Source organism: Equus przewalskii, chromosome 23, assembly GCF_037783145.1.
Source record: "Equus przewalskii isolate Varuska chromosome 23, EquPr2, whole genome shotgun sequence".
Classification (NCBI taxonomy): domain Eukaryota; kingdom Metazoa; phylum Chordata; class Mammalia; order Perissodactyla; family Equidae; genus Equus; species Equus przewalskii.
In genome coordinates, this window is record NC_091853.1 from 26,406,326 (window position 1) to 26,420,680 (window position 14,355).

Sequence of the window (14,355 nt, forward strand, 5' to 3'; positions counted from 1 at the left end):
TAGAGAATAGAGGTGAAGAGGTGAGAGAGTAAAAGGAAGGAGACCAGGCAGGTTATGGTGATAGTGGCAAGAGGAATGGTCCTGGCTGGGAGCAGGGTGATGATGGTGGAAGTGATGAGATGAAACAGAATTCAAAGGATGTTTCGAAGGTAGACCTCACAGGCCTTGCTCTATCTGTTTATTCCTTCAAATAATGAGCATAATAACAGTAATAGTAGCTAACATTTATATGAGTACTTACCGTATCAAAGTTGAGACGTTATACCAAAATTTAAATAGCATATTTTATTTAATATTTACGGAAACCCTATAAAGTAGGTACTATTGTCTCAGAAAGAGAAACTGGAACTCAGAGATTAATAAGAGTCCATGCAAGAGGCTCAGTGGCAGAGGCAAAGATGCGTAAGATATGGGTTTATGTGAAGCTCCAGATTTTTAAATCTTGGAGAGAATACTACAAGTGCCTTAAAACAAACAAAAACAAATGCAAGGCAGAAAGTGAGAAAAAACACAAGAAAAGACTAACTGAAGTGCCGTGTGTCCAGGAAGGCAAGACTCCTTCCAGCTTGGGGGATTAGGGGCTGGGTCATGGAGGGCTGGCATCTGAGTGGGGCTGCAAGAATGGATAAGATTTTAATGGCAAAAATGGGTGAGGACACCTGAGGCTGATAGAAGAGCATATATGCTATGTAAAGATGGGAAAGTACCTTTCTGGAAAGCGGTACTTGCAAAAAACAATGTGTTTTCTGATATGGCAGGGTAGGATATATGAAGGGAGGCCAAGCACCAAAAAGATGTATGTCACAGTTTGTGCAGGGCATTTAGTGCCAGACCACAGAGTTTAATTTTATTTAATAGAAAAGAGAGAGCCTCTGAAGTTTCCATTTATTCATTGATTTATTCATTTATTCAGCAAATATTTTTTGAGTGCTTATTATAATCCAGGTACTATGCCAGGCACCTGGGATAAGACACAGTCCCTTATGTCAAGTCTTTACACTGGTGGACGTGGGAGGAATGGATGACAGAACAATTAGCACTGAGTATGAGTGTTATGGTGTAGGAAGCTTTGAGTAGGAGGGGCATGGAAGCCAAGGAAGGCTTCCCAGAAGAGGTGATGTGGGTTGACCCTGAGGAACAAGCAGGATTTAAAAAGGAGAAGAGGATAGAGACTGGTGTTCCAGGGAAAGAAAGGAGCCTTGGCCTAGGAGCAAAGTGAGTGTGGTTGTTCCAAAAGTGTGAGTGGTTCTTTTAAGGCCCAAGCAAAGGATACAATTCTTCTTTATATCTTCTATTTCTGTGCCGAGGCTTTCTATTTGTTCTTTTATTTCAAGCATGTTATAATTGCTCATTGAAGCATTTTTATGACAGTTGTTTTAAAATCCTTATCAGATAATTCCAAAATCTCTGTCATCTCACTGTTGGCATCTGTTGATTATCTTTTCTCATTCAAGTTGAGATTTTCCTGGTTCTTGGTATTACAAGTGATTTTGAATTGTATCCTGGACATTTTGGGTATTATGTTATGAGACTCTGGATCTTATTTAAATCTTCTGCTTTAGCAGTCTCCCTTTGATACTGCCCTGATGGGATGTCTTCTCATTACCACCAGGTGGGGGTAGAATTCCAGGCTCCCCTTTTGGCTGTTGACATCTTGGGAGGGGGGCAGGAGTGAAAATGCGGGCTCCGCACTAAGTATCTGCTGATACCACCCTATGACATGTCATTCCTTGAGTCTTCGGGTCCCTAGCCTTCTTCTCTTTACCTTTCAGAGTCTTTTTATGTTTGTTTTTTATGTAATGTCCAGGGCTTTTAGAAGTACTTAGCCAGAATAGGGAGAAGTGCATCTGCTTCATCTTGTCTGGAACTGGAAGTTCATGCAAAAAATATGAGAGAGGAGAGGAATCACCGACCACGAGTGTGGAAAGTTTTGCAGGTCTGAGACCAATTGTTTTTGAAGCCCTCTTACACCATTAAAAGCTATTGAGAACTTCAAAGAGCTTTTGATTTTGAGAGTTATATCTATCCATCACTACTGTATCAGAAATCGACTGAGAACATTTAAAATTATCTATTAATTCATTTTGAAACAATAATGATCTCATTATGTGAGAACATACGTAGCACATAGTTTAATGAAAAATAATGATATTTTCCAAAACGGAAGCAATTAGGGAGAAGAGTGGCTTTGTTTTACATTTTGGCAAATCTGTTCAATATCTGGCTTAATGGGAGACTGCTGATTCTCTTACATGTTTCTGTGTTCCATCTGTTGTCATAGTGCATGCCATGTAGGCTCTAGAACATTCCACTGACTTATGAGAGAATGAAAATGAAAAAGGTAAATAACATTTTAAGATTATTTTGAAGATAGTTTTGACCTTAGAGACCCCTGGAAATGTTTTGGGGATACCCCGGGTCACACTTTGAGAACTGCTGTGCTAGAATTGCTCTTGCCACATGCAGCTACTGAGCACTTAAGATGTGGCTAATGTGAATGAGGAACAGAACTCTTAATTTTATTTAATTTTAATTAATTCAAATTTTAAAACTGGAGCAGTATAAACTTCTTATTTTTGGGGGGGGAGATATAACATTATTGCTTTGGTGGGAACACATTTCACTTTAACCTTTGAAAATTTAGCATCTGAATTAAGATGTGCTGTATGTGTTAAATACACACCAGATTTTGAGAACTTAGAAAAAAGGAATATAAGACACCTCATTAATAATTTTTATACTGGGTTTGTGTTGCTATGATATTTTTAATATATTGGGTTAAATAAAATGTATTTTTTAAACTAACTTCACCTGTAATTTAAAAAAATTTTTTTAAATGTGGCTATTATAAATTTAGAGCTACATATATAGCTCATGTATTTCTACTGGGCAATGCTGCTCTAGATGAATCTGGATGATGAAGGCTCTGTCTGCCGTGTGAAGTTTATTCTTTATTTTGAAGGTAATGCAAAACCATTGGAAAGTCTGAAGTAGGGAAGTGACATAATCAGATCTCCACTGTCGAAAGTTCTCTTTGCAGCAGCGTGGAGCGTGGATTGAAGGAGGAACCGTTAGGAGATGATTGCACTCTTGAAGATACAGGAAACTTGTGGCCTGAAGAAAAGCGGCTAAATTGGAGACATACTGGGGAGATGTAATCAACTGGCTTTGGTTCTTAGGCATAATAACGGCATTGTGGTCATACAGGAGAATGTCCATATTTGTAGGAGATGCATGCAGAAATCTTTAGGGTTGAAGTGTCATAATATCCACAACTTACTTTGAAATCCAGCAGATTCACATAGAAACTTTACACACATACATCCGCTGTACTTCTGTGAGAGAAAGATAATAAAAAAGCAAAAAGCATCATAATATTATTATGAAAAAAATATATGTATACGGAGAGCAGAGGAGGGGAGAGAAAGCGGACATGACACAAAATATTAGCAGTGGTGAATCTAGATGAAGCAATGTAGTAAATCGGGGATCATTTTACTCTTCTTTCAACCTTTCCACAGGTTTGAAAATGTTCAAAATAAAAAGATGGGGAAAATAATGAAAAAACAAAGAACCTCAACACACTGATTGGATATGAGAGAAAGGGGAAAGGGCAGCCAAGAATGATTTCCTGGTTTCTTGCTTGACAACAGAGTAGACAGTGTTGTTATTCTTGAGATGGAAACCAGATTGTGGGTACGACGATGAGTTCAGTGGGAAATATGTGGACTTTGAGATGCCTTTGGGATACAGCAGGCAGTGTACAAACTGAAGTTTCCAAGAGGGAAGCCTGCTAGGGATGCAGACTTGGGTGTCTTTAGAATCTAGATAGTAACTGAAGGTTCTGGAGAGCCCTATTATATCAAAGGTATGTGTAGAGAATGAGAAGAAATGAGGTATGAAGAGGGAACCCTGGGAAATGCTGACTTTTAAGGATCAGCAAAGAAGGATGCTATGGTAGACGGCCTGCAAGATGGCCCTCAGTACTGCCTCCTTGTATTTGTACCCTTACGTAATTCTCCCCAACACTGTACCAGCATGGGTCTGAGTGACGAGGGCAGAAGTGATGGTATGTCACTCCTGAGATTAAATTATAAAAGACACTGTTGCTTTCATCTTGACTACACATGCTCATTCTTCTTGTATCACTCGCTCAGGGAGAAGCCATTTGTCATGTCATGAGCAGCCCTATGGAAAGGTCCATGTGCTAAAGAACCGAAACTCTGTCAACAGCCATGTGAGGGAGCTTGAAAGAAGATCTTCATGAATGAATGAATGAATGAATGGATGGATGAAAGACTAAATAAGTAAAGAAATAAATAAGACTGCAATCTCACAAGAGATCCTGAGCCAGAACAGCCCAGCTAAACTATTCCACCCAGCTAAACTGAGCCCAAATTCCTGACGGTGAGATATGTGTGATAATCAACACTGTTTTAAGCTGCTAAGTTTTGGGGTAACTGTCATGCAGCAACAGATAACTAATACAGATGCCGCAAAGTAGACTTAGAAGGGTAGTCAAGGAGCTATGAAATCTTTGAGACTGGCGTCTTGAGAAAACCAGGAAGAGAATATTTCATGGAGGAAGATATGGTATACAGTATCAAGTGCTATCAAGTGGTAGAGGAATGAAATTTTCAACAAAGGGGTGGTTGCTGACCTTGGTGAAAGCAATCAGTAGAGTATGGGAGGGCAGAAACCCGATTATAGTAGACTGAAGAGTTAGTAATAATAAAAGCTATAATTTTTACATTATCACACTTAATTGTGGGGGGAATACCTTGCGATAAGTATCATAACCCCCATTTTAGAGATGAGAAAGCCAAGGTCACACTGCTACTATGTGGTAAAATCGGCCCCCTCCCATCACCAACGGTCTATTGAAAACTTCTGAGAAGAGTCCTGATAAATTCCCTTTTGGTAATTTCATTCCATTTCCAGACGTTCCTGCATCCCTTATAATTTTGGTGCCCTAGGCAGCTGCCCAGCTGGGATGGGCAGCTCCTTTGTCTGGTTCTGCCTAAGTCACCCACCCCGTGCTTTATGTGAGTCTTTGGGGAGAGAAATAAAAAATTAAAGGGAGTGAAGAGCCACCCTTTCATTCCTTCCATAGCTATTTACTGAGCTCTTTGTAAGAGCCCCAGCTACCTGGCCAGCCTTCTTAGACATGGATGGGCTACCAACGTGATGTTTTACACTCTACTAGCAAAAGAAAATCGGCCTTACCTTTCTAGAGAAGGGGCTCCTACCCAAGGTTGAATAAAGCACAGCAAAATTCAGCAACTGCAGCATCAACAGATGAAGCAATCAGAGCAATCACTCAGCGGTGATTAATAGCAACAACTCCTTTGGGTCTCATACATGAAGCTATAGATATGTAGCTATTTCTAGCTCTATCTCTGTTTTAATGTCTTTGGCCTTCAGTCAATCAATTCACCTTCCTATGACCCACACCGCCTCCCCCACAGGAAGATTTCATCATCAAGGTTTGCCCTGTGAGTGGAAGCTACCTCAGACCTGCTTGAGCTGCATTAAGTGACCACATGGTGTCATGGTCAATCTCCGTGGGTTTGGAATCAGACAGGCTTGCACTTGGAGTCCAGCTCTGACATGAGCTGTGTGACTTTGAGCAGGCTATTTCTTTTAACCTTTTTCAATACTCAGGCTCCTCATCTGGAAAAAATGGGCATAGTAATATCTGCCTCATGGCATCAGCACAAGTGTAACAGGAAGAAAAAATTTATGTAAAAATACAACTGCCATTTTTCCTCATTTGAGGGTAGGGCAGGATTCATCTCAGAGGTACTTGGCTCGTTTGTTGAGGAAAACACTTTGGTAAACTTTTGTGGCTAAGAAAAGCAGCTGAGCACCCTCACAGTCATCCACTTCCTTAGCTCCTTCTCTGACTCCAGATTGAGAACAGCCCAGAGTGCAGACATTTGTCCAAAAGAGCTGAATTTCTTTGTGTAATAAAGTAATAGGGCTCTGATGTTTTCAGGGAGAGGTGGGGAATGGTAGAGAGATGGAGAAGGATCTTGAGAGGGGAAAATGGCCGCAGGCAGGGCTCTGAGCAGCAGAACAGCCAGGGGCAAGGGCACTGGGGTGAGGGAGGGTGGGGAGCTTTAGTACGGTGATTTCCAGTGATTGCTTGCTCTACTTGGGGCTATAACTACCCTATATTGCCTCAGACCTTCAGGAAAAGTCTTCCACACAAAATGGCCCTACGTTCTGGGGGCTTTAGGCATAGAAGGAAGGATGGAAGGGGCTCAGCATGCAATGACTGACAGTGATGGGACAAAAGGATGATGTTGTCAGAAAGTAGGTGAAAGAGCTTGAATTCAGCTGGAGCAGGAATTCATAGGAAAAAATGATCATGAAAATGTCAGCCTCTCTCTCAAGAGTCCTTGGAAGTCTTGGAGAGAATACAGACATCCCACAAAATTTGGTATGGGGACTTGGGCTATTTAAGGAAAATATGATCCAAGAAGGTGGGTAAAAATCAGGTTGCATAAGGCTTAAATGAGAGAAGGTACATAAAGCAATTAGCTCAGAGCCCAGCCTGTGATAAGCACTCAACTAAAGGCAGCTTCTTGTTATGATTTAGTGTGCAATTTCCTCTCTTCTTCACCCTTTTGAATTTCAAGGGCTCATAATCTACTTGAAAGTTATGATACAGTCATTCGTTCATTCTACAAACATTTGTCAAATTCCTTCCATGTATCAGGTACGTTACATAACTTCAGACAGCAATCACTATCACAGCTGACGTTACTGAGAGCATAGTCTGTGTACTGTGCTCGGTACCGAGCTAAGTGCTTTCCCTGGCTTGTTTCCTTTAATCTTCACAACAATCCTAGGCCGGAACAATTATATTCCCATTTTACCAATGAGGAGACTGAAGGCACAGTGAGGTTAAGTAATCTGCCCAGACCACATACCTAGCCAGTGGGAGAGCCAAGGTTTGAATCCAGGCAGTCAGATTTCAGTGCACGCTTTTAAGCTCCATACTACGCTGTTTTTGAACACAGCTGACATGCGTGTGAGATATGGCCTCAAAGGGGGAGGGATCACGAGGGAAGGGTCACAGGGAGGTAAACCTACACATATGGGTAGGAGTTTCTTGCCTTATTTTTTCCCGACCTCTTACTCTCTTTGTAGCTCTGAGCTGTCAAGATGGGGGTGGCACCAGGATCCCAACACTTAGATCTGGTCTGAGCTGCTCATCAGCTGGTTTGAGTTCTCCCATTCTGTCAGTGCCTACCATTAGCAAGAGGAAGGAGGAGAAGGAAGGGAAGGAAAAGGCCCATGGAACCAACCAATAGATCATTAGAAGCTGACTATTTTGCCATAATGCAGCACAACAGCAATAAATTTAAATCAATCACTTGGGGTGGGGTGGGGAATGACTTTCCTATAATCAGCAATTAAAGGCTTGTACCACTAATTAGTCTATTAATTAGAAGGACTGTTCTCTCCTTCCACATGTTATCAACCTGCCAAGGCAGAGAAAACGCAGCCGCGGGGCAGGAGATAAGAGAAGAAAGACCGAAGTAGCAGATTCAAACAGCTGGGCATGTGTGTGTTTTAAAAGCACAGTTCTTAGTGCCCCGGGCAAATCCACCTGCTAGTAGGAAAGGAACGTTTATCAAAAACCAAAGTGCTGTTGTCTTTGTTGAGCAGAAAGGGAAAGAACGATTTAATCTTTAAAGAGAAAAACCACCATAACCACACACAGGGATCTGTGAAGGGCAGTTCCACTGGGTGTTCCCTGGGGCACTGGACACAGTGAGAAACAAACATGCTTAGTGCAAAGGCAGCATTGTCAGAAGGCTCAGGAGCATGGGGACTCTACGAGCTGATGCTGAAGTGTGTACATCTTAGGGAACTAACGCATATTGAGTTCCTACTACGTACCAGGCACCAACTCCATTCTTTATGCTCGTAACATCCTATTGATGATTTCATCAACATTCTTAGAGTGCCCTTTTATTCTGGGAATTCTCAAAAAGAAACCTCATATGAGCCCTTGTAGCTGTGATCACCAAAAGATGGTTGCTCTGTTCTTCTCCTCCTGTTCTGGCTCTCAGTGGTCCATGCCTCCCGCCCACCAAGATCTTGGAAAAGCCTCTCATCACTGTGGCTGTGTGTCATGCCAACTCAAAGGGCCCAGAAACTCACAAGTCCTTCCTGAACAGTTCAGACAGGCTCGGAGCTCCACAGCTCTCTCCACGTCCCTGGGAGGGGCACAAGAGGGAGGACTGTTGCCTTCATATTCTTTTCCTGTTTTCCAGCCCCTCTGCTCCCCTCCATCCTCCCCCAGTTACCAAACAGACGTTCCCATGCATTTAAATGAAAAATAGCAGACAGGGTGGGGTGTTGGAGGCAGGTGTCGCCACTAGCAACAGCCCACCAGCAGCTGTTAGGTTATCTCGTTTAATCCTCACAATAGCCATGTGACTATCATCAATCCCATTTTGCAGAATGGGGAAACTGTGGCTCAGAGAGGTTAAGTCATTTGGCCAGGCTTCCAGAGGCAGTAACAAAGCACTTAGCAAGAGCTCAGGAAATATTTGCTGAAAGACAGACTTGGAAATATGGAGGCAATGGAAAATCTCCAGCTTCTGGGAACCTCCGAGCCTGCAGGGGTCCAACTATATCAGAAAGAGGGGCTGTCGATCGAGGTAACCCCTGTAGGGTGGGAGAAGAGGGAGAGATGGGGAGTATAGGGTCAGCCTCAAGGTCAATTCCTCCTGACCCCACTCCTTCCTGCCCTGATACCTGTTGCTATATAGTTCCCTTTCTACCAACAACACATCACCCCACCCCCCAAAAAAAAACCTCCTTCAGAAATGGTAAGTGGTGACATTTTTGAGCTGTATGATCCTCAGGATGTTAACATGTATGTATCCCAACATTGCTTCCTATGTTGGGGATGGGAGGGAGGGGCATTGGCGTTGCGTGGAGAGAGCCTGGGCTTGGGACCCAGTGACAGGCCTCTGTTCCCTGGCAACTAGCTAGGTGACCTTAGGCAAATTGTTTTTCATTGTCCACCTTCAGTTGCCTCATATGCAAAATGGGAAATGTCAGCTGCCTACCTCAAAATGCTATTGTGAGGTTCTAGTGAAGTAATACAATACTATTATTATAGAGAGAGAGAACTTCAAAATCACAGACTGCTTCCACATACATCTCTGGCAACCTTCAGAGCAACCTTGAGTAGTATTGTCGCCATTTTTCAGTCGAAGAAATTGAAGACTCAGAAAGATTGAAATTCACCTGAAAACAGCGAATGGTGCTATTATTCAAAAGCAGAAGGACTGGCCCCACCATATCTGACTTCCAGATTATGCAGGCCCACCACATCTGCCCCAAATTCGCTCATCTGGGGCATGTGTCATGTTCAAAGCTCTCATTCTCTCAATAAATATTTGTTGCATTCCTACAAGGCACCAGGTTATTGTGCTAGGCATTGAGGATACTACCGCAGAGCTCCTGGTGTGGTAGGGCAAGCCAACATCATATCATTGAGGAACAACACTGTGTGATGGATGTTACAGAGGGGAAGGACAGGGTCGCGTAGGAGAAGACAGTAGGGAAGCCTGAAGAGTGAGTAGGGCACAGCCTCATAAAAATCGGGGAAGGGTGTTCTCACCTAAGGTGGGAAAGAGCTTGGTGTTTAGTATGAATGAAGCATAAAGGGTAAGAAGGAATATGGCAAGGCAGGAGGCTGGAGGGTTAGCTGAGAGCTAGAACTTGGAGGCCAAGTGAGCCAGCTGAAGGCGTTTGGACCTCATCCTTAGTAAATGTGGAGCTACCTAAAGATTTTAAGCAGGGAAGTGATCGATATTGTTGGGAGATGCTTCTGGCTTGGATGCAGAGACAGGATCTGAGCTTGGTGAGGCTAGAGGCAGGTAGGCCAGTTAGAATGGAGACAGATGCAGGAAGTCAGGCATGAGATAATGGTAGTCTGAGTTCGGGATGGGACCATGGGGATGCAGAGAAGGGCAATCTTAGAAATAGATTTAGGAAGTAAAATCAGGACGTGGTGATTGATGGGGAATGTGCATGGGTTGGGGGAATGAGAGGGACGAATCGAGGAAGGCAGCTTGTTTCTGGCACATGCAACTGGTGGGTGGTAGTGTCCCTTATGGAACAAGGGGACACTGGGGATGGAATATCTGCCTTCTGGCAGGTGTATCCTGCATGAACTTGTATCCTACTTTAGTCCACGGGCTTCTAAATTATGACAGTCTTGCCCAGAGGAGGAGAAATGAATGGAAAGACCCTGTCAGCTTGAGAGTTCTGTTTTCCAGGTGCTGAGCTGTGCATGTGGTGGATATATGTTGGTAGTGGAGCACCTGGAGCAAAGGCATTCATCTCCCTGGGCCTCCTGTGGGCCTTCTGTTCCCTCAACTCAACTTCCCTTTGATGATTTAAGAGCTATTTGTCGAGGGCATACCATGTAAGGCACCTTAGTAGTTGCAGAGGGGGAAATTTATCTTAAAAGAGTTCATAATCTAGAAGGAGTGATAAGACAACCAACCACAAAATATAACTACAGGTCCACAAGTAGAGTTTTAATAGCCATAAATGGCATAAAGAACATGCTCCCAGGAAACCAAGGTCATAGATGGCACGTCTAAATAGGAAAATCAGGGAGGAAGAGGCATTCGAGCTGCTCTTAAAGGAGAGGTGGAATTTCTACAGGCAGAAATGTGGGTTGGGGTATGGAGATGTTCCTGAAGAATGAAACAGCGTGAACAAAGATGGCGGCGAATTCAGGTAATCATCTGCTCAGTCTCCTGCTGTCTTAGGGTATCTGCAAAGAGTGAGTTCTTAAGCTGGGGTCCATGGAGCTGTGAGAAGTTTGAGACTTCCCTAACTATGCAAAATTGTGTTTATGTATGCAGGTGCAGTTTTCTGGAGAGAGGGCCCATAGCTCTTCTCCAATTCTCAAAAGGGTCTACATCGGGGAAAAGCTTAGAAATCAGTGCTCTAAATCTCCCGAATTAGAATTTACAGGTGGGCTGGGGCATCTGTGTTTTTCTTTTTTAAACAATCTCAGTCGGGAAGTGACCGGGAGCACACCGTATCTCTAGACAGGCCCAAGGAGGACTTGGAATGCTAGCCTCAGGAGCTTCCTGCCTTTTACCCACCCCTGATCCCCCACCCTCATTTTATAAGAGTAGTCACCAACCTCACCACAGTCTCCATTGCCCTGAGACAAATACGAGAGGCAAGGTCAGAGGAACGGGGGGAAGGGGGGAGAATCAGGGAATCATGCAAAGACTCTGGAATCTCTTTCAGAGATAGGTGAGTGGGAGCCATTCTGCCCTAAGGCTGAAGACGATCAGAAAGACCAGTCTGGTCCCCCGCTGCAAACCGACAGTCAAATTCTGAGAATTTTCAAGTCAATCGTCAGGGCTGCGGCAATTTTCCCGGACGCCAGCGTGCAGTGCCAGGCGCGGCCGCTGGGTGGCGCGGCGCCGGGCGCCGAGCGTGGGAAGCGCGGGCGCGCGGGCGGGCTGAGCTCACACGCCCGGGAAGCGGCCGCGGCGGAGCCGGCGTCCGCAGCGGCTGCGCATCTCGCGCCTCCCGCGGGGCGCTCGGGGGGCGGCGAGGCAGGTTGCGCAGTCCCCCGGGAGGGAGGCGGCCGCGGGAGGTAAGACTAGGGCTCTGGCCGGGGGGGAGGGGGCAGCGCGGGCCAGGCCTGCAGGCGGGCTCCGAGAGCCCGGGGCAGGGGTGGGCCCCCTGGGGGCGATGCCCGGGGCCCGGTCGCGCCCCAACCCCCGCTGCGGCGCGGCCTCCCGGGGCAGCTGCCCTGGCCGCGTGGGTGGGAGCGGATCAGGGCCGGGAGCGGACCGGGCGGTCCCCGGGCTCGGGGGCCGGGGCCGGCTGGGCGGTGGAGGTGGCTGAGTAGCCCCCTCGGCCCGGCCCGGAAGTCCCTGCCCACTCCCCACCTTCCATTTCTGCGCTCCGCAGTGGGCGTGGTGCCCCTTTGCTGCAGAGGGGGCGCCCGGAGTTGAGGAAGGCTGTGGGGGAGGGAGAGCGCAGAGACAGGTGGTTGAGGGGGCGAGGAATGGTGCGCGAAGGCTCGTGATGTTAACGCGTATTTCTTTCTCCCCCCTAATTCAAGGGGCGCGGAGGTGCGTGTGGAGGAGGAGGCGGGAAGGCCAGAGGCATTGCTCGGGGGAGCGCGGGCGCTGCCCGAGATGCCACTGGGCTCTGTCTCTGTTTGGTACCCCCAGCCCCCCGTCCTCCCCAAATTAATAAAGTGGATGAGGTGGGGAGGGTGGAGGAGTTTGATGAAGACATGGCCCAGAACTGCCCTGAGCTGCCCCACGCTGGCCGCTTGGCTCCCGCGTGCATATCCGGGAGCCGCATACTCTGAGCACTCTGCAGAGGCTGGGGGCGGTGGGGGTGGGAATGCCCGCGATTGAAGAAGCTCCAGCAACAGAGGCTGCTCCAGAGATGGTGGCAGGGGTCGGGGGTGGGGGTCGGAGCGGGCGTCGGGAGGTAAGGGGGAGGCTCCAGGCCTACAGCCCAAGTTCATAGGTGTTGGGTTGGCCAGAATATGGTGGGAGGTGGGGGCTGTAGGGAAATAAGGTGATGTCCTTAGGATGCTCTCCTTCCAGCTTTGTTTGCAGCCATAGACCAAAATTTGGGATTCGACATTTGCCAAATGTGCTTAATTTTTTTTTTTCCTTTCCCTTTCGGTTTGTTTTGTTTTTTAGAGGAACGGCAAATGACAGAGCAGAGGGATGGCTGGCCCAGCCAATCCTGGAGCTGCTGCAGCACTTGTTCACCAAACACACACATTCTGGTGCAAGGACAGAGAGGAGGGGGCTACTGGCTCACACTCCTTCCCCCACACATGGCTCCCTTGCTGTTCCCCTGTGGGAAGGGCAGCCTGGCCACCTTAGGCTGCATGGACAGAGGCTGCCATGGGCCAGGGTGGTGATGGTGCTGCGGCCCCTCCCTGCTGCCCAGCGTGGGAAGAAGAATGCAGAGCCAGGCAAGTCTCTCTCTGCGTCCTCTGGGGTGGAAAGAGCAGGTATAGACAGGGCTGGGGCAGCCAGGGCCTCGGGTTGCTTTGGCTTTAGTCGTGAGAGGGCTGTACCTCCAGCCGCATGGGTTTGGTTCCACCCCTGGCCTGTCCCTGCCACTTGACAACTGTGTCTATGTGCTTATTGGTGCCACCATGTTATATAACACTTATATAATCTCCTAGGGCGAGCCCTGTGTCTCCGCTCTCAGGGCACGCAGACACTGTGTCCGTGTGGGAGGCAGGATCTGTGGAAGGTTGTGGGTGGACCTACTCCCCTGTGCTCACCCTGGCTCCTGCTCTTGGGCATAGGAGGGAGAATGGGAGAACAGGGGCCCACTCCTGTCAGCTGTCTAGGGCTAGGAAAGGGGTTGGCTGGGCAGCCTTCCTCACCTTCTTGTTCCTCTAGTCCCCCTTAGCCATGGACTGCCTGGTGGAGTGGATGCCATTCTTTGCTTTGAAGCCAGCTCTTTGTTCTTGAGGCCCCCTGGTGTGGCAGATGGGTGAGATGACCCCCAGAATTTTGCACTGGGAGACTACATGTACGTAGGGTTGGATAAAGAGAGGGAGAAATGAGCTCTGCCTTTGAGGTTTTGAGCAAGAATGACTAGAAGGATGATGGTGCCTTTGTAAGAAATTTGGAGCAGGCCTAAGGGGCTAGGGGCTGGTCAGGGAAGGGTGTACAGGGAAGTGGATCAGACAGCAAAGATAAACATGGTGTTCTTTTACTGTACTCTCCACTGGGCTGTCCCTGGTTACCAGGGCAACAGAAGCAGTGATGAAAATCATGCCTTTCGTTCGGTGGAAAAATCTGGCTCCTCCTCCCACCTCTTCCTTCTCTGATCGCCTGCGATCCATTGGGAGGGTGATGGCTCCAGGGATCAGGGACCCCAGCATATCCCCGTCAGGCCCCCCTCTTCCCCAATTTTTTTTTATCATCTCCCAGCTTCCTGCATCCCATATGTCCCCCAGAGCTAGGCAATTGGTAGTTGCGTAGGAGTTGGAGTGGTTGGAGGGGGAAGGGCACGGACGTCATTGCAAGGCAGGGTGAGCAGAGCGTGGGCAGAGATGTGGATGCAGGAATGACTGGCACACGAAGAGGGTCAGGCGTTGGTCAGCTGGATGGAGCTTGTTTCTGGGATGGTAGGAGCTGGGGGTGGAAGGGGTGGGTGAGATGATGGAGGGCCTGCAGAGCCTGGCAGTCTGGGCTGGCGGTAGTGGGAAATAGGATGGCCCTGAGGTTTCTTGTGTGGTCACGGTTCCTGATTCATTCATTCAGCATTTATTGGCTGCCTCCCATGTTAGGTAAG

At 47.1% G+C, this 14,355-nt stretch overlaps 1 long non-coding RNA gene across 2 annotated transcripts; it reads left to right on the plus strand.

The window, feature by feature from the left end:
• Window positions 1-2,962: 2,962 nt before the first annotated feature.
• LOC139078913 (uncharacterized) lies at window positions 2,963-9,442 on the plus strand. Of its 2 annotated transcripts, XR_011532102.1 has the most exons (3): window positions 2,963-3,154; window positions 4,158-4,407; window positions 9,149-9,442. It is a non-coding gene; the product is annotated as an uncharacterized lncRNA (long non-coding RNA). The 2 variants fall into 2 exon arrangements; XR_011532101.1 differs by lacking the exon at window positions 2,963-3,154 and having other exon boundaries at window positions 4,094-4,407.
• Window positions 9,443-14,355: the final 4,913 nt, after the last annotated feature.